The 19683-nt window shown below is 40.0% G+C and overlaps 1 protein-coding gene across 6 annotated transcripts in view; it reads left to right on the plus strand.

Annotated features, from left to right (window-relative positions):
- Nucleotides 1-19683, plus strand: part of PDE4B (phosphodiesterase 4B) — a 541893-nt gene that overhangs the window by 447016 nt on the left and 75194 nt on the right. Inside the window, exon 1 of one of the 6 annotated variants that reach the window (XM_072820657.1) lies at nucleotides 3277-3295. The exons of the other annotated variants lie outside the window; for them this stretch is intronic. The gene's annotated coding sequence lies outside the window, so the exon portion shown is untranslated. Of the gene's footprint in view, nucleotides 1-3276; nucleotides 3296-19683 lie in introns of those variants that run through there. 6 annotated transcript variants of the gene reach the window in all.

Raw genomic sequence — 19683 nt, forward strand, 5'->3', positions numbered from 1 at the left:
GGAATATAGTAGATGCTCAATAAATGTTTATGGAATGAAAAAATACAAATGAGTATATGCCATACCTGAATCAGGAAGGATTAGAGAATTCATATTTGGCTTGTCTAAATATTTTCTAGCTCTGAGGCATGGATACAATGCTGACATTCCTGACTAATCTTGACTACAGGTAACTTCTTTTCACTTGAAGTAAGCTCTTTATCATCCATTATTACTTCAGGGGGAAGTGGCAGTGCTAAGAGAAATACAATTAAAAAAAAAGACTGTAACTAGCTTATTACTTCATACTGTGCTCTAAATGCCTAGCATAGTGCTGGCACAAAGTAGGTACTCATTTAGTATATTGAATTGAACTGGGCTGGGAATACCTGGGCCAAAACGTTAGTACTTCTCTAAGACTCAGTTGTTTTCTTTGTGTTTTGTTTTTGTTTTTGTTTTGTCTAGAAAGTAGGCATTTTAATATTCCATCTTGTAAGATTGCTGTGAAGGTTAAATGAGAAAAGCTATATGTGTAGTGCTTAAGAGTAAAGACTCTGGAGCCAGACTGCCCCTCTCAAATCCCAACTCCATTAGTTGACCTTGGGACAAATTACTTAACCTCTCCAAGTCTCAATCGCCTCACCTCCAAAATTGGGATGGAAATTTTACATATCTCATATATTGGTTGTAAGGATTCAATGTGTAAACATACAAAAAGCACTTAGAATTGCTTGTGACACTTAGAAAGTGTCATTAGTAGCATTTTATTAGTAGCATTTTATTAATCATGTTATGCAATGTGCTTCCCATAGCAGGTGGTCAGTGTGTGATAGTTAGAGGCCCAGGCCTGCTGGCATAAGCAGGGAACCAAAACAGAAAGCCTTGCTCAGTTCTTTCTAAAGGGTTCTGATCTACTTCCCTTCTATAGTAATACAAACTAGAAGGCAAGCTTTCTCGAGGTTTAAGATTCCTTTTCCCTGAAACCATAAAAATCTGAAATAGATTTGGAGCTGAAGGTAGGACACCATACAAGGATTGCTCTTTCTCAAAAACAGATTGCAGAGAATGCTGGATTAGGACTCTGATAAAGGATCTTAGTTGACTGAGAGCTTTCTCTTGCATAAACTTAACCGGACTTCTCTTTTACAATAATTGCAGCTCTACAACCCATTACAGTTGTATTTGAATACAATGTTAAATACAGAATTGTATTTAAATACAATGTTTAGGGGTTAGTGCACATCTGCATGGACACAGGTTTTTCAACTTGGGGAGCTCAGCAGAGATTAACAATGGGAGCTGGTGCAGAGCTTCCCTTTGGAGAAAAGATAAAACCTGCTAGCAGAGTCTAGCCCAGGGCATGGCTTTGACTCCTTTTGGAAAGACCCTTCTGCCCTCGATCTTCTGAGAATGTGAAGGCCTCCTCTTACACACCTACCCCTTTGTTTTCCCTTTATTGAGAGGGAAGGAGGAAAGAAGGTCAGGTTTGGCCTAGAGAAGAATGAACATGGATGTTGGGAAATGAATGAGGAAGGAAGGGGACCTTCTAAGTTCCCTGTTTTCTCCCTCCTGCATCCCCAAGACCACATGATCTTGGGGGCAGGGTGAATTCTGCTTGCTTGTTTCTGATCAACCCTTGGCCAGCACTTTATGGAGTTGACTTTAGAGCTATTCTCGGAAGCCAGGAGCATTTCAGGGAACAGTCTTTCACCAAGAGAAGAGAAACAAAGCAGGGACTGTCCCCTTGAAACAGAGAATAGGCAACAGAACTCACTGGATCTTTTTCTTAGTTTATTGTCTTACTCCCAGCCAGAGCTGATGACAAGTAGCAAACGTCACTCCTCAGAGTTTTGTACTCTTTTCCTACCTCCTCTTTGGCTGTGTCCATGGCGTGAGCTGGGGCCATGACAATTACCCAGGCCATTTGATCCATGATCCAGCCCGTTCAGATAATGCAGTCTTTGCCACTCTATCCTCAGTAGTGCTTTGACTTCAAATTTCTAGGGTCTAATCTGGCTAGTACTGCCCACCTGGCAAACTATATAGTTTCTAAAGCCCACCTGCTTGCCTCTGATTGCAGGAGAGGAAAGGAGCTACCAGTTATTCAACTCCCGTTATGTGTCAGGCATGAGGCTTGGCCCTCTACATACATTATCTTACCTAATTCTCAAAACTGAACGGTTTTGTAGATGGTTGTCCTGATTTCACAGATTTAGAAAAAGAGGCCCAGGGAACACATGGGGTCTACTCAAGACCACACAGTTAGTGACAAAGTCAGAACCGAAACCCAGATCTGTATTTCTTGAAAACACATGTTCTTTCCTGTCGTCTAGACCACGCTGTCCCGGCCCCACCCCATTGTAAACCTCAGAAGTTATAACTGATGAAAAGGGGGGTGGTGAGAATTTTACAACAGGAGAGCAAACAAACTGAATCATCTACAGCTGTAATAGCTACTATATAATAATCTCCTCCAATTCTTTTGTTGCCTATCCATTTTAAGTCATAAAAAATGTGTAAATCTTAAAAGAAGTATCTCCTACATGGTAGTTATCCATTTATTAATTTATTCAACAATGTTTATTAGGTGCTTACTATAGATGAGACCCTGTGTTAGACACTGGAGATATAATGGGGAAGAGAAAGCATTTACAGCCTCGCCTTGTTGATCTGATAGCCCAGGAAATATTAAGCAAATAAATACATGATTACACATTTGATTATAATGAAGAAAAGTACAGAATACTATAATATTGCCTCACCTGTAAAAATGGGAATAATATTAATACTTACCATTAGGCTTGTTGTAATATTTAAGTAAACTATTATACGTAAAGCATTTAAAATACTGCCCACCATCTAGTATTATTTAGTGTTGGGTCTAATTATTATTATCATTAGTTATTATTGGGATTAATGCAGATTAGGAGACAGGGAAGGCCTTTGTGAATGACTTTGACTTTGAGACCTAAACACTGAGTAGGAGCCGGGTGGGTAGAGACAGTAAGTGACACCTTACAGGTGCTGCAGTCTAAGGTCTGGATCCATAGGGTGACAATGAGAAAGGCCAGTGAGCAGAGCATTTGTAGGCCATGTGTGAAACCTGTGAATTTTATTCTAAATTATGAGAGAAGCCATTAAGGAATTTTGAGAAGAAGATTGACATGCATGATCTGATTTGAATTTCAAATACAGCACGGCTCCCTGAGCCACAAGTCTGGGCTGTTGGCACCTCCTGTGGGCTCCCCAGGACATGCACTTTCTCTGGCACAATACTGGGCACCTGCCCCTTCTGTCCACCTTCATGGCTAAGCAGGTGAGCTCTGGATCCTGATTGGCTGGGTTTAGCTCTGGTTCTATTCCTATCTTTCTGTATAACTATAGGTGAGTAATTCCACTCTCTGGGCCTTCATTTCCTCATAGGTACAATCAGGATAACAATAAGATCTTCAGCAAAGAATCATCGTGAGAGCTAGATTATTGTATGTAAAGGGTTCAGCACAATGCCACACACAGCAGTAAATAAATGTTAATGTTTTTAATGTATTATAATGGCCTGTTTTCTTGATTACTTATACCTCTAGACTGTGTGCTCAGTGCCTGGCACAGGGCAGGTGCTCAAAAAAAATTATTGGAAAACATCATTGAAAAGGACAGTGAAAGAGAGGTAGTGCAATGAATTGTAAGCAAAAGAAGAGAAAGATTGCTGACTTGCTCATGGAAAAAAATGGATTTTTTAAAAAAGATTTTATTAATTCATGGAGACACAGAGAGAGAGGCAGAGACACAGGCAGAGGGAGAAGCAGGCTCCGTGCACGGAGCCTGATGTGGGACTTGATCCCGGGACTCCAGGATCTCGCCCTGGGCTGAAGGCAGGCGCTAGACCGCTGAGCCACCCAAGGATCCCAAAAAATGGACTTTCTTGAGTCGATTTCTAGTAGTAGATTCTGATAAGGCGAAATTAGCTTATGGGGAAGGTGAAACTGAATGACTTTGCAACTGCCCAGCTGCTCCAGCTTTGGGGAACTTGAAACAATGTCCATGAGACAAAAATATGCTTCAGGATCACTGCTGCCAATCTGGATTGCCATCTGCAGACAAAGAAAAGTGGGCTCCTAAAAGAGCTGCTGCATTCCCTCAGACTACAGGACTAGCTGTCTGGAAGGCACAGGTGAAACCTCCGGAGTTCTCCATTTGCTGGCTTTGGAGGACAGTCCCACTGGCCCAGAGTGTAACCCTGTGGCCAGTGGACTTCTTTTTCACCCCTACGTTGCTGACAGAGGCTCAGTTCTACGAAGCAAACCCATACCTTAAATGTGATGCATAGGCTTTGGGAGAGGCTTTTCATGGCTTTGCACAGCTGGGAGGTCTGAGGCATTCAGTGGCAACAGCTGCTCTACGTCTCGATGCAGAGTACCTGTCCCGACAGGGGATCCTTCAAATCTCTCTTGTGCCAGCCCTATGCCATGTGCGGGCATGTACATGCATGCTGGTTTGTTATTTTTTTTTTTCAATCCTGGGGGGAAGTAGGGGTTCTTTAAATGCCTTTTTAGTCAATACAACGGGCCTCTGTCCTCACTGACCTCGTTTCTTATTATTTCTTCCTCTCGCATTGCAAATTTCACCAGTCTGTCTCTCTTCACCTGCAGATCGCGTCTAGGCTTCCCTCTGGTTTGCTGTTTTCTTCATGCCCCTCATACCTCCAAACCACCTTCTCTATAGGCCTCTTAATCAAACTCAAACATACCTATGGAAAGCCTCCTACAATTAGTCTTGCTTATTGTAATAATTGTCTACTCTTTTTTAAAAAATCTTGTATTTATTTATTCATGAGAGACAGAGAGAAAGAGAGTGAGAGCAAGCAAGAGAGAGGCAGAGACACAGGCAGAGGGAGAAGCAGGCTCCATGCAGGGAGCCTGACGTGGGACTCGATCCCGGGTCTCCAGGATCACGCCCTGGGCTGAAGGCGGTACTAAACTGCTGAGCCCCCCGGGCTGCCCTGTCTACTCTTCATATATTGTATTGGGGTATCCATGTCCTGCATTGGTTTTTAAAAACATAATTTTTCTTTATGCCATTGGCATATGTTCCTTCATCTGTTTGAGTTTTTGTGTGTTCTGTAGGCTAAAAATTTTTATTGTGGCCTCCTACCAAGTAAAGGGGAAGGGAAGTGCTAAGTTGAATAAGACTCAGAATCTGATCTTGAGTTTGGACCATCTGGGAATAAAAGTGTAGAGAAAAAAACTACCGGAAGATATAGATCATATCAGTCAGGATACTCCAAAGAAGCAGAAGTAGTGTGAGAATATATATACACATATTTATGATTTATTTTAAAGTTTTGGCTTGTGTTATTGTAGGGGCTAGCAAGTTTAAATTTCTGGAAACTCAGGCAGGAGTTAATGCTGTGTTCTTGAGGCAGAATCTGTTCCTTTCCAAGAAACCTGTTTTTGCTCTTAGGACTTCAACTGATGGGGTAAGGCCCACCAATATTGAAGGTAATCTCTTTTTTTTTTTTTTTGAAGGTAATCTCTTTTACTTAAAATCCACTGACTGTAGATGTTAATCACATCTACAAAATATCTTCACAACACCTAGATCTATATCGGTTAAATATCCAGGTACTATTGCCTAGACAAATTGACACATAAAACAAATCATCAAAAGGACCAACCAATAAATAAACAAGCCTGCCCTGGATATCAGACCAGAATTATGCCCAGTTCTACACACACACACACAAAATATAAGATCCAGGAGAATAAAAAATCTTTATATTCCTTCTGACTAATTGAGACTTTACTTCAAAACATGGTAAATAACCATTCCTCCCAGCTCACAGAATTGTTTTGAAACAGTATGATGGTTTGAAAGACCACAAGGGCAACGTGTTTGTATTTTGAACACCCTGACAGTCCCCGGCAGTGGTGACACACCTACTAAATGTTGGTGACACCACAGATGCCCCACATTCTCACCATTCTCTCTGCTGAGCAGCAGTGAGAGAAAAGAGAATCTTGGGCTTTGGCTCTACAAGAATGCCAGTCATTCTGTGCCCTGTATCTGGAGACTATAAACTATTACTGTAAACTCAGTTGGGAGAAATATTTCAAAAAACAGGTTAATTTGGCCAGAAATATGTTGGAGTGGGGTGAGCATCCTCTTTATGTATAGTACTTGTTTCCACAGAAGGGGGTCTGGAACATTCATCTCCTCTTGAGGAAATTTGATGTCAGCCCCATTCGCTAGGTCATCCATGAGACCCTTTCTTTCTCAGACATGGACTGTAACACCTCCTCACGTCCATGCTTTCTCTGCATCTTGTGTTCCTGCCACTGAGAACATACACATCAGAGATGAGGCCTCCAGCCCCTTTGCCAAGCACATAGCCTTGTGTTGGCCACAGCTCCCAGCCTCTGCTCTCACCACTACAGTTCTGCATCTCAGGGGGATTCCCTGGGTACTCTAACCGTGAGCCAGGTGGTTCCCATAACCACCTCTGTCCAGAACATCTCAGACTTGTGATCATTTACCTGTAGATAAGGAATTGCTCTCAGCAAGTAACTAAACTGAATCAACTATGGATACTTTCTAGCATCCAAGGAATTGACATCTCAGCTGGTTCTTTTCCCCCAAATCTTGCTTTTTCTCCTGGTCTGGAGTCACAGGTATACTCAAGTTGTAGAAACACTTCTCTTTGTGTCCTCTTTTTCTGCAGCGATGGAATATGCTCCTTCAATTTCATTTTCTGATTTTGTTGGTGGGATTACTTATTACCCTCTACTCCTTGGGTTTCTGTGGAGGAGAGTCACTCTGATTTTTAGCAGGGAACAGCATTGGGGAAACATTCCCTTTTCACCATTCTGTGTTGCCAGAGCAAAGACCAAAGGCAGGTTATACTGGGTAGAATTTATAGCAGAGACAAGTTTTGCCTCAGTGAACCATTTAGCCCAGTAAAGATTTGGCAGAAAATGGAATGTGTTTCCTGGGAGGTGGTTCATTCTGTGCGCCTTGCCAGAAGAGCATGTCTAGATAGATGTAGAAAGTTTAACATGAGATTCTCTTATTCAGAAGAAGGGCAGACTCAGCCAATTCTGAGATTTTCCCTGCATTATGAGCATATATAATTGAACAGTGGTTTGACAAATCACTTTTAATGCTATACTATACCCAAAGTGTTTTCTTCGTTTTCAAAGAATTCACTCTGAAACATTTGTTTCAACTACAAAACAGGAGGAAGAAGGGTTAACGTAATATTAAATCCCTGCTAAATATAAGATTTGCTGTTAGGAACTACAATCTTCTCCTCATCCATAACCCTTTATGAAGTCATTATTATCTCACTTTTCTAAACTACTGAAACCATGCCCTGGTGAAGGTAGCTATTAATATAAAAACACTCAGCTAGTAAGGGAAAGAGCTAAGATTTGAACTCTGGCTTGTTCGGCTCCAAAGATGCTTGGCACTAGTCCTCTGTGCTATCAGGTACATAAAGTCTTGTAGGTGATGCCCACTCAGGTACCTGTTTTCAAGGGATACCAGCCCTTAAGATGATGCTTACACCTGCTGCTCCAGTCATACTCAGCGTTCTCCTAACAATGCCCTCCTTTTCCTGTGCTACATTTAATCTACTCTTTTCTCCAGATTCTAGAACTATAGAGAATTTAAAAGAAAATGTGCTTCAAGCCCTTCAGGGAAAGAACTGAGCCAACAGGAAGGTGATAGTGTCTTTCTCTCTTCCGGAAATAAGTCCTCTTCACTGAAAAGTATTTTTGGTATTGAGTAGGACATCCCCACAAGGAAACAAGGCAAGGGAGAATTTTTAGGACATAGGAGAGCAGTGGGAGACTTATCTCCAGAGCATTACTCACTGCTTAAAAGATATCCCCAGCTCTGGCATCACAAGGAGAGAGTTAGATTTCAGATATATAGTGAAACCGGGGTGTGCCTCTCTTGAACACAAGGAGGCAGCTGTCCAATTCCAGGCTGGCTCTGGAAAGTCCCGTTTTGAATAATTTGCTTCTGATGGCGTTTTGTTCAACGTCTTTACCTCAAATGAAACTCTGACTTAAACGAAAGAGCACTGAGCTGGAACTCAGGAAACTGAATTTTAGTACCAGTACCAACCAGGTGTGTGACCTGAGGTAAATCATTTAACCTCAGACTTAGTCATCTTTATTTTGAATTAGTTTGAGTCTTTGAGTCTAGAGTCCAATCTTACAGAGTCTTTGGATTTCCAAAATGGCTTTTGGCCCAGAAATGGTAGTGTGTGGGAGTTGGGGTAGATAATTTTTTGTCAGAGAAAAAATAGCCCCTGAGCTAGTTATTGGTGAATCTGGAGTTCAAACTCAGGTCTCTGGTCTGGCTCCCAAACCTGGGCTTCTTCCACCCCTTCCTACCCTGATATTAGGCCATATTATTGTTGGATAACACAGTGTATCTTTATTCTTTTCCTAATCCCTGTCAGCCTTGCAGTTGGCACAGTTTAACAGCAAATGGTCATTGAGTGGTTATGAGTGCTGGGGAAACAGGAAGGGAGGGCACAAGGCCCCTCACCTAAGCTTAGAAGCATTCTTATGGGAAGTTTCTGGAGCCAGATTTCTTGGGTCCCAGTTCTACTACTTATTACACTAATTACTTCTGAAACTGGTAAACTTCAGATTCTTCATCCTCATTTTCTCGTCTATAATAGTTTCCTCTTAGAGTTATTATGAAAATTAATTGAGTTATTTCATATAAAACACTTGAAATAGTGCCAGTCATAGAGTAATGACTGAAGGAATACATAGTTGTTGTTATTGTTACCACTATATATGTTTGTTAGCTCCCTCATGCCAGAAGTCTTAGAAGGTTGCAACAGGGTCTTGTTCATTGGCACTTAATAAATCTTTTTGGATCTAATTATTCCACAACTCTTTACAATGCCTGTACTATGTGGAAGGCCTCTGCTGGATCCTTGTTAGAATCTGACAACTTAGGAAAAGTCACCGTGTTTTAGAGCTTATATAATTTGCAGAATTTTTCTCTTTAACTATTCATCTTTCTTGTGGCTTTTGTTTAGAAAGAGTTAAAGGAAGGAACTGGGAAGAAAATAGTCTACGTATATGCTTATTGACTTATTCAGATGAGCCATTTGGAGGAAGTGGAATTAACAGTAGGTCAAAGGGAAGATTAGAATCTTTTTTAAAGGAGAACCCTCTTTTAGAACTCAAATGTCAGGCAAGAGAGTACTACCAATTTTTAATGGATTATCTGTGTCAGACAGAAAGAGCAGCTCATTCTCTCATTCACTAACCCTCTCATTCATTCAGCATTGAGTGAGTACTCACCATTACATGAATCGAGCATTGTGGTGGGGAATGGGTATACAGAAATGAATAAGACAGTTTCTTCTCTGGAGGCGCTCACAGTCTTTTGGGGCTGGCAAACACAAATGGATATGCAATCCAGTGTGATAAGAAGTTGCCCAAAACACAGTAAAGTGCTCTTGATACACAGAGGAAGCCAAGTGGTGAGGAATAAGATTCTACTCCAGGTAATCTGTAACAAATAACACTGTGTTGCTATACCTGGACATTTTACAAATGATTTTTATTGAATTTTTAAAAATTAGTACCTCTCATAGCTAGGTCATTCATTACACAGCTGAGGGTTTGTTTGTTTGTTTGTTTTCTTTTTTTTCAGTCATTTCAGCTCAAGTCAGTGTGTTCATTGACTACCTATTATAACTAAGTGTGTTAAGAAAATACAGATTAATTTCAAACAGGTCACTAGGCTGAGGAAGTAGGAATGTATAGGAGGTATGACTTGAACTCTGTGTTGAAGGAGGGGTAAGAGTTCACAAGGGAAAAGTGAGAAATACTATTCAAGAACCCAGATCATGTGCCATCAAAGGTATAGTGGGCCAAAGAGTGTGGGCTTAGTTTTTGGAATGAAAGTCATCTTGGCAGATTCCTGAAGGGAGGATAGAGTGGAGGTGTGTGGAGGGAAATTAGGCAGAAAAGATCAGTGGGAAAATAATAGGAGGCTTTGTATACCTAGCACACAAATCAAGATTTTATTTCATGTGCATTGAGGAGCCAGGAGTATTTGTTACACAGGGGACTACGCTCCTCAGGATACTTTGTGTGGCTATTGGCTATGATGGCAGGAAATGATGCCAGGTTTAGAGTCAGAAAACATAAGAGAAGAATTCTAGTTTACCCATCGATTAGCTGTGTGTGGTCTTTTTTTTTTTTTAAGATTTTATTTATTTATTCATGAGAGACACAGAGAGGGAGAGGCAGAGACACGGGCAGAGGGAGAAGCAGGCTCCATGAAGGGAGCCTGATGTGGGACTTGATCCGGGACCCCAGGATCATGCCCTGAGCTGAAGGCAGGCATTCAACCACTGAGCCAGCCAGGCATCCCACTGTGCGTGGTCTTGAGTGAGTTGGTAACCCTTTCTGAGCTTTGTTTTAGCCTCCTTGTCTACACAGTAAACAAGTAGAAACTTCTCCAAAGGATAGAGCAACAACCACAACAGCAATTTTCATGGATCATTATTCCCAGGGGCTTTGAGTGAGGCCTTCTATGTAATATCTAAGCCTCAGACAACTCTGTGACTTAAGATGCTAAACATAGTGTACCATATGGCCCATCACTTCCACTCTTAGGTGTCTACACAAGTAAACTGAAGACATACATCTACACAAAGTCTTTTTTTTTTTTTTTTTTTTTAATTTTTTTATTTATTTATGATAGTCACAGAGAGAGAGAGAGGCACAGAGACACAGGCAGAGGGAGAAGCAGGCTCCACGCACCGGGAGCCCGACGTGGGATTCGATCCCAGGTCTCCAGGATCGCGCCCTGGGCCAAAGGCAGGCGCCAAACCGCTGCGCCACCCAGGGATCCCTACACAAAGTCTTGAATGCAAGTCTTCTTAGAAACATTATGTATAGTAACCAAGAAGTGAAAATGACCTAACTGCCCATCGCCTGAATGGATAGACAAAAGATGCTATATCCATACAATGAAAAACTATTTAGCAGTGAAAAGGAACAAACTAAGAAGACATGCTACATATGATAGGGATGTACCTCAAACTATCCTTCTCAGTGAAAGAAGCCAGACATGAGATACCATATATAGTATGATACCATTAATTGTATTTTATTTACATGAAATATCCAGGAAAAGCAAAGATATGAAGACAGGGAAAGTGGGGTAGGGGCAGAAGACAGGATTAATAGTAAAGGGACATGAGGGGTAATAAAAATATTTTTAAGCTAATTCATGGTGATGGTTGCACAACTTAGTAAATCTACGAAAAATTATTGAATTTTTACACTTGAAAAGGTGAAATATATTTATGCAAAATATGCCTAAATAAAGTTATTTTAAAAACAAAAACACTATGAAGTAGGCTCTGTTCTTATTACCCTTTACAGATAAAGATACTGCCTTTCCAAAGCCTCCATTAAAAAGTAGCAGTGGAGGTGGCTCAGTTTGTTAAGAGTCTAACTCTTGATTTCAGCTCAGGTCAGGATATCAGGGTTGTGAGATCAAGCCCCATGTCAGGCTCCACACTGGGTGTGGATTGGGATTCTCTCTCTCTCCCTCTCCATCTGCCTCTTCACCCCCATGCATACTCTTTCTCTCAAAAAAAAAAAAAAAAAAGAGTGATGTATAAGTTAACTAACCTTATTATGATAATCATTTTACAATAATACCTGTATCAAATCATCACGTTATTTACCTTAAACTTACACTATGTAATATGTCAATTATATCTCAATAAAGCTGGGTGGGGAAGTAGTAGAGCTAGGATTAAAAACTCTTTCTGCTTCATTTTGAGCCCATGCCCTTGGCTACTATCCATACTGTGCCCCATTGTGACAAATAAATTAAGCAAAGGATACATATTTGATCACAGTATGCAAAGAGCAGGTGTGTGTGATTGAGTCTCAGAAAATCTTAGCTGATGCTGATTTTGGCAGCTGCTGGCCAGAGGGTTTGAAAGTCTGAGTAAATGCTATACAGCAGTCCAGGCAGGAGGCACCAGGATCGTGCCCAGGCGGGTACCATCAGGAAGAAAGAACAGAAGATGTAGAAAAGGAAGCCAAGCAAGGGTTATGCTCTTACTCTTCACGTATTTTAACTTCTCTAAATGGTGTGGGATGCTTGGCTCTATTATGAGAAAAGACAAAGAACAGAAGTCTTTCTTTCCTTCAGCAAACAGCTGACACATGTTCCCATCATAAATTTTGTAATTCAGGATGTAAAACCAAATCCAACAACCCAACCCAGCAAGAAGGTTAAATAAATAAGTGTTAAATAAATAAATGTAGGGTTTTCTCCTCTTTTGGCCATGAGTCTCCACAGAAGACACCATGTGCTTTTGTGAATTGAAGTCTGCTCCTCAGTTTATTCTCTGTATCAGTTTGGGACAACACCCCATTCAGGGCTATGAATTGAAACTTTGAGGATTTGAGATTTTTGTGTGTGTGTTTTCTTTTCCATTTTCCCACCATGAGCACCATCGTTAATGGTAGTTTGGAATCATAGGTGAGACATTGCTCTTAACATCTCATCTTTTATTCTGAAATGCTGGTAAATCTCAAAAGACAGAAACGTAGACTACAGCCTTGGCATATGCAGGACTAGGTGACTTAATGGGGTTTTTCCTGAGTTACTTTCTATGACTGATACTTTGTAACACAGATGTGCCTGCCACATGGTGAAACTTTATTATTAATAAATCCACTTTCCTCCAAAACAAACAAGACAGTGTGGCAAATAGCAGTGTTTGCTCTGTATACATCTGGGTTGGGTTTTCATCATTTCCTAGGACCAAGGCCCTGGTGCTTCCCATTGCACCAGTGAAAAAAAATGTGGGAATTCAGTTTGCCTATTTTGGCAATATAAACACAGGACAATTTGTGGTCATAAAGGCAGGACTCCCCGTTCCAGAGGGCTTGGTGGCAGCGGATGGGGCTGTGAGGTTCCTTAGGGAAGACAATATTGAATCTGGAAGTGCAAAGGACCTAGGCCATGTGGTAAGGTGAAAATTGAGAACACCTCCTGGTTTTATGGCATTCACTCTTTGAGTCACAGTCCCCAGAGAGCCAGGAAAAGCTAGTGTATGTCTGCCATGGTAAGTAAGTGTTCAAGTCTGAAGAAATCTTACACGTAGCAAAACTAAGACTGCCAGCTTTGTTCACTGTTTTAAGAACTCAACCAGTCACAATTTGAGATCTCTTTATTGGACCCTATGTGTGTAGCACACCGTCCCAAACACTATGAGCAATGTTAAGTTAGAGTCCCAGTCCTCAAGGAGATTGCAGTGAGCAGTTGAAGAATGATATTTAATTGTGAAACATTTCACCATTTAAGTAACAAAAAGCGATGAGTGGTGCCTTCCTCCTCAGGGAAGCCTTTTGGAGATGTCCCAACTCCACCACCTGTTCCTTGAGGGATCATCTTGAAACCCAAACAATTTGATTGAATTCTATGAGAATAGAATCCTGGAAAGGTCACAAGTCCTGGATTTAACAGTTAAAAAGCCCTTAAATCTAAATCCCACACTGTTCCACTTGTCCGCTGAATTGTAAACTCCCTGAGGACAAGTCTATTCAAACATTGTGTATCTCAAAACTTTTACATAGTGCCTAACATTTAGAAGGTACTCTATAAACATTTGATGTTGAATACGTGAATTAACTATGTATTCCTAGCAAGGTTAACCTAAGAGTCCTGAGTTCTTTCTGGAAAGAGAAGTAATCATACCTACCTGATAGGAATTGAGAGGTGGCTTAGAATGATGGTTGAGAATGGAGACTCTGGAGCTTCATGCCTGGGCCCAAATTCTGGCCTACCATTTATTAGTTCTATGGTTTTAGGCAAATAGCTTGTTTTTGCCTCGGGGGTCCCAAAGTATCATAATACTACCTATCCTTTAGGTTTGTTATGTGGATTAAATGAATTAACATTTGTATAGTCCTTAAACTATGGCCTGGTATGCAGTCTGTGCTATGAAAATATTTGCTAAATAAAAATAAATGGAAATTGGGTTTGTAGTGAGAACGAGTGAGTGCTAATATTATAATTATGTAATTATAATATGAGTGCTGATATAAAATACTTAATGTACAAAAGATGCTGAATAAATGTTAGTTCAAAGATCTTTATATTTGATCATCCTCATTTCCTGAGGCAGTGCTTAGCTCATAAAAAATGCACAAAATGGAATATAAATATTAAGTGAGTACTGTAGGTTTTTCTGAGGATCATGAAGACCTTTGGGCTAGAATTATGGGGAGGGGTTTCATCAAGGACAAAGAGTTAAGTTGGATCTTGGCTAGGAATTAAATAGGGGTAAGGAGTTCACAAAGAAGGCATATAATTTGCATAAACTGGAAGAAGGAAAGATCCAGTCATAGTCATAAGATGCTCCTTTATCAACAGGACTTGGCACCATTCTCTGGGGGAATAATTTGTCATGGGCCAGCTCTTTAAGTGAGTTGTCCAAAGCTCTGTTTCACTTCTATGCTTTCAACTGCTTAGATTAATATGTGAATGACTGCTTATTTATTCACTCGTTTATTGAGTGAGTATTATGTAGACTCCACTGTATATCAGGCATTTTGTTAGGTACTGGTGAGTAAAATAGAAATGGACCGTTTCTCTTTTGGATCAGGAGGGAGATACCAACTATACACAAGAAAATAAACAAGTTTGGATAAGTGCTTTGAAGGATATTTAGAGGACACAGCTATAGAAAATAATGGGGAAGAAAGGAAGTTGTTGAGATGGGAAAATAAGAAAATGTCTCTCCAGGGAGGTGACATTTCACCTGAACCCAGAAAGCTGAGAATGAAGGGGGCACTATTCCAGGCAGAGAAGCAGAATGTTTAAAACAGAATGTATTGAACTTGGTGTGTTTGAGGAAGGCCAGTGTGGCTAAAGTGAAGTGAATTGGGGGAGAACAGTACAAAATAGCGTCAGAGAGGGGTGAGGGCCAGATCCTGTAGGCCCTTGTATGCTCTAGTAAGGAGTTAAGACAATATTAAAGCAAATTAGGAAGCCCTCAAGAAATGGTGAAAATGTTATATAACTTTTTAAGGCTCACCAAGACATTAATGTGGATAATAAAGTGGATTAGAAAAGTGGAAGTGAGGGGAACATTGAAACAGATCAGGTAAGAGATGATGCTTGTTTAGTTGACAATGGTGGAGAAACAGCAATGGAGAGAAGCAGACATCAGATATGTATTTGGGTTATGGAAGAGATGAAACTTGCTAATGGATTAAATAGGAAGGGGTGAAGGTAGAAATATTCAGAGAAAGAAGAATCAAGAATGAAATCCAGGCTTCTGGCTTAAGCCAATCACAGCATGGATCTGGGTGCCCCTGACTAAGATGGATAAGATTAGAAGAGGAAATTTTGGCAGCTGGGGTGGGAAAGAAGTTCTTGATTTGGTTTGAGTTATTCATTTTGAGTGTTATTTTGAATCCTAGAGGAAATATGAGGTAGGCATAAAACAGGTTAGGCTAAAGATCTAAACTTGGAGTTTTGAGCACATACATTTTGAATAAATCCCTGGGCATGAATGAGAATGTAGAGGGAGAATATAAGTCTAGACCCATGTCCATGGAAAGTGACAGCATTTAGATACTCAGTAGAGGACAGGATTGGGGAAAAGATTGAGATGGAATGATTAGAGAGCTAAGAGGAAACCCTACAGTGTGGAACCTGAGGGCACTGTGTTGAGAAGAATGGCCATCAGCTGTGTTGAAGTAAGTTGAGGATAGAAAGTGACTGACTACCAGTTTTGACAACAGAATTCACTGATGATCTTGAGAAGAGCAGATTTATAGGACTTATAAGGATAGGAGGCAGAATTGAAGTGGGTTGAACATTTGAGGATAGTAAAGCAGATTTTTACATTGATGAAAAAAAAAATCCAGAGAGAAGGAGAAGTTACTGATGAAGAGAAAGAGGGAACAATCAAAGGAGCAATCCTAGAGAAAATAAAGGACAGTGGGGTCCAGAAAGCAAATTGAGGGCTTGGCATCTGGCAGGAACAGGTGAAAGAGGGAAGCAGGAGAAAATGGATTTAGGCACAGGTAATAATAATCATGATTATAGCTAACATTTACTGAGAGTTCACTATGTACCATGTAATGCTCTAAGTAATTTTCATTTACTAACTCATTTAATCGTTATAACAATATTATGTGATAGGTTTGTACACATACTCAAAACTGAGAGAGTTCCTTCTCACCTGATGGTTTAAATTGTGGAGGGGGAGGCAGATGGAATATTTGAAAAGGGAGAAGATAGAGCATAGTGTCACACAAGGTTCCTAGTGAGACTTCTAGGCAGTATTGAGACTTTATCTGAGATTTGAAATCATGAATAAAAAGCAAGTGTAACACAAAATCCAAATGGGTCTTCTACAGCATTCAGCACGCATACTTTAGGAGCCTGATTTGATACTTAATTTGCAAGCAGGAGTAATTTCCAATGCCAGGAGTAATAAAATCCACTAGTATCCCCTACTAGCATCCTAGCTCTTGATAAATGTTTCTGAAGCTTTTTTGGACACGTGGCCACAAGGAGTCCTCCTCCTCCCCTGCTACCGCTTATCCCCTAGCTCAGAGGCGGAAACCATCAGTAGCCCATCGGGATGATAATAGAAACTGACTAACCATGTTTGAGCTTATAGGTATCAGAGGTCCAGGCTTAAATCTCTGTCCTGCTATACCTCGCAGCTTGCCAGGTTTCTGTCAAAGGTGTCTCCTCTGTCTAAGAAATCACCATTAACTCTTCCCATTGCCAAGATCTCGTGAATGGACAAGGGGTACAAAACCTTTACTTGACACAGGAAGCTTTAGATTGACAGCATGTACCAATAGCTAACATTTTATTAAGCACTTATTCTTTGATCAGACTCTGGGCTAAGTGCCTTTTTTATGTAGTATCTCCCTTAATCCTTAAAACAACAGAATAAAGTAAATATTTTTATAAGGTTTATATTACACATAAGAAAACTGAACTTTAAGGAGATTGAATAATTTTTCCAAGATTAGGAAGTTAACAATTGGAAAGGCCAAGAGTTGATTCCAGAAGTCTTAACTCCAGGATCCAGGCTCTTTTAACAAGTACATTATAATAACAGATCGGTGAGCATCCATGCCAGATCAAACTATTGTGCATATCAGTATGTTATTGTATGTTGCTACCATTCTATCAGTTTTACGCAGAAAACACATGAGTTTTATTTTCAATTAGATTGAGACTGGTTTCTACTCCCCCATGTACTCAAAGAACAAATTCAACTGGGAGTGACTACAGAACTTATGAATTTTACTCATGTTTCCTCTTTTCAGAGCCACCAGCCCTGTTAAAAGAGAGGAGTTTATGGTTGTTGGTTTTTGCAAGCCTGTTGACCTATGTTAAGACAGTTTTCCCCAAAGTCAAACGTGTTGACACATGTGACACAGCATAAGCTGAGCTCCTTGGACCCTGAGCACTGGCGATGACCTGATCTTCCCACCATGTAATTATGAATTGAGATTTGATCTTTACCACAAATTCCCAGATAATTGAGGTCAGTAAGAAAAGTTTAGTCTCAGTATCTGGGCATCTCAACTGTTCAGGTTATTTGTGGATCGACTGATAATAAGTTATCATTACAATAATGACAAAAGCCAGAAGCTGATTAACTGCTTACTCCGTACCAACGAAGGGCCTCATGTGCCTATTTCACATATAACGAATTCTTAGGGAGAGACTATCATTAACCCTATTTTGAAGATCAAGAAAATGAGATGGAAAGAGATTAAGTAACTAGCCCAAAGTCACATGGCTACTAAAAGGCAAAATGAGGATTTAGAGTGATTCTAGAGCCTTTGAAAGCCAAGTCCTCTTCTGGAGACAGATGGCCATGGATATGAATTGTAGCTTTACTACTTACCAGTTTGAAAGACGAAGTGAATGGTCTTGCATGGTTATTGCAAGGATGATAGAAAAAATGCACATACAGCACCAAGCACATGCCTACCGGGTATTGGATACTCACTAAATGGTAGCTCTGTTAGTAAATGGAATAAGCCGGAAACTTAACAAGTATCCCATAATTTTGATCACCATAATCAGCAAACATTTATAATTCAAATATCTGCCTTATATAAAATACAATCTTTTCTCCTTATTAAGTGCCTAAATTACTCAGCTAATCAACTCGATGCCTCCACTTCCTTCTGCTTTCTTAGAGGTGATCTGTGCTCGAGACTGTCAGATGCTTTAATTCTACATAATTTAAAAAGTGAAATAAGTATTTCTGTTCTTTTGTCCTTTCTAATGAATTCAAGATATTTTCCTATGACTTTAGCTATGGATGTTTGCAATGGTCCAGAGCTCTCTGGGAGTATGATTAAAAAACAAGCCTAGCCAAAGTAGCCTGGTGACCTAGCAGCTCTGCCATAATAACCTATTTGGGGATGACATGTAATCTGGTTCATGGCATTTGGTTTAGTGGTTCCAATTATGACATATGATGATTCAAGTTTACTCATATACACACCAGAACTTCATTAAATGACCTTTTTCAAGGTCCTTGAGGTTCTGCAGGGAGGGAAGGAAGACACCGAGTTGCTTTAAACAAAGCAGCATTTGTTTTCACATCACTTGCTTAGACAAGTGTCCCCTCATGTGCAGCAGCTATTTGCTGTGGGGCTCTTGGCAAAGTAACTAAAATGTGACAGAAATTAAGGACAAATTCTGAAGTCTGGAAAATCACACTCCTCAGGAAATGTAAGCCACAAGATTGTAACTCAGTGAATTATTTCTTGTCATTCACTTCCTTGCTCACTCTTTCCCTGCATGGCCATTTCAAAAATGGTTAAATAAGGTATTTATCAGGCCTTGCTATGTGCTTTGTATATACTATACCAGGTCTCTGGAGAACTGAACCCAGGGTAAAATTATTTGCCATCTTTGAGATTCATTTTCCTGGTCTGTAAAAGGGAGAGTTGGACTACATCAGTACATCCCAAGTTTTATACATAGTTTAATAACACAATTTCGATATTATATTTTTTACTTAAAAAATATAAGAAAAATATTTTCAAGAACCACAGAAAATAGTGCTTGACAAACACTTCTTAGCCAGTAGAGATATAAAAAGCATAGACTCCCAACCAAAGGGCCATTTAAATCTGCATGAGGACCAGGCATGTGATATTTTTATGTTCTCAACCTCATAAAGCTAATTGAAAAACTCTGGATCAGATCATCTCTAAGGTTGTTTTCAAGAAGTCTGTAATTCTACAAAAGCTCCTCCCTGTAAGAATTGGTATTTTTATAGCTCAGAGAAGAGAGATGTATTCTTAGAGAAGTTTAAATCATTAGGGCTTGCGAGGTGATCAATCATTTCCAATATTGCCTTCTGATTGTTGATTTGTAGACAAATGAGTGATTAATTCTGCTGATATTGACCAATAGCCTAATTAACTTAGGCCCAAGGTCAATTTTTTACTTGTTTTTATCAACTTCTCTATTTTAATGGCCTAAATTACCCAGATAATTTAGTTAAGAGATATTTTATTAAACTACTTCTGTTAACTTTCTCTTTGACTCTTGTGCTTTGCAATCAGTTAAGTAATAGATTTAAACGAAACAGTACTATCTTAAGTTCTTTTCTTTTAAAGCCATGTTTTA

This window comes from Canis lupus, chromosome 3 (genome assembly GCF_048164855.1).
Source record: "Canis lupus baileyi chromosome 3, mCanLup2.hap1, whole genome shotgun sequence".
NCBI classification, from domain to species: domain Eukaryota; kingdom Metazoa; phylum Chordata; class Mammalia; order Carnivora; family Canidae; genus Canis; species Canis lupus.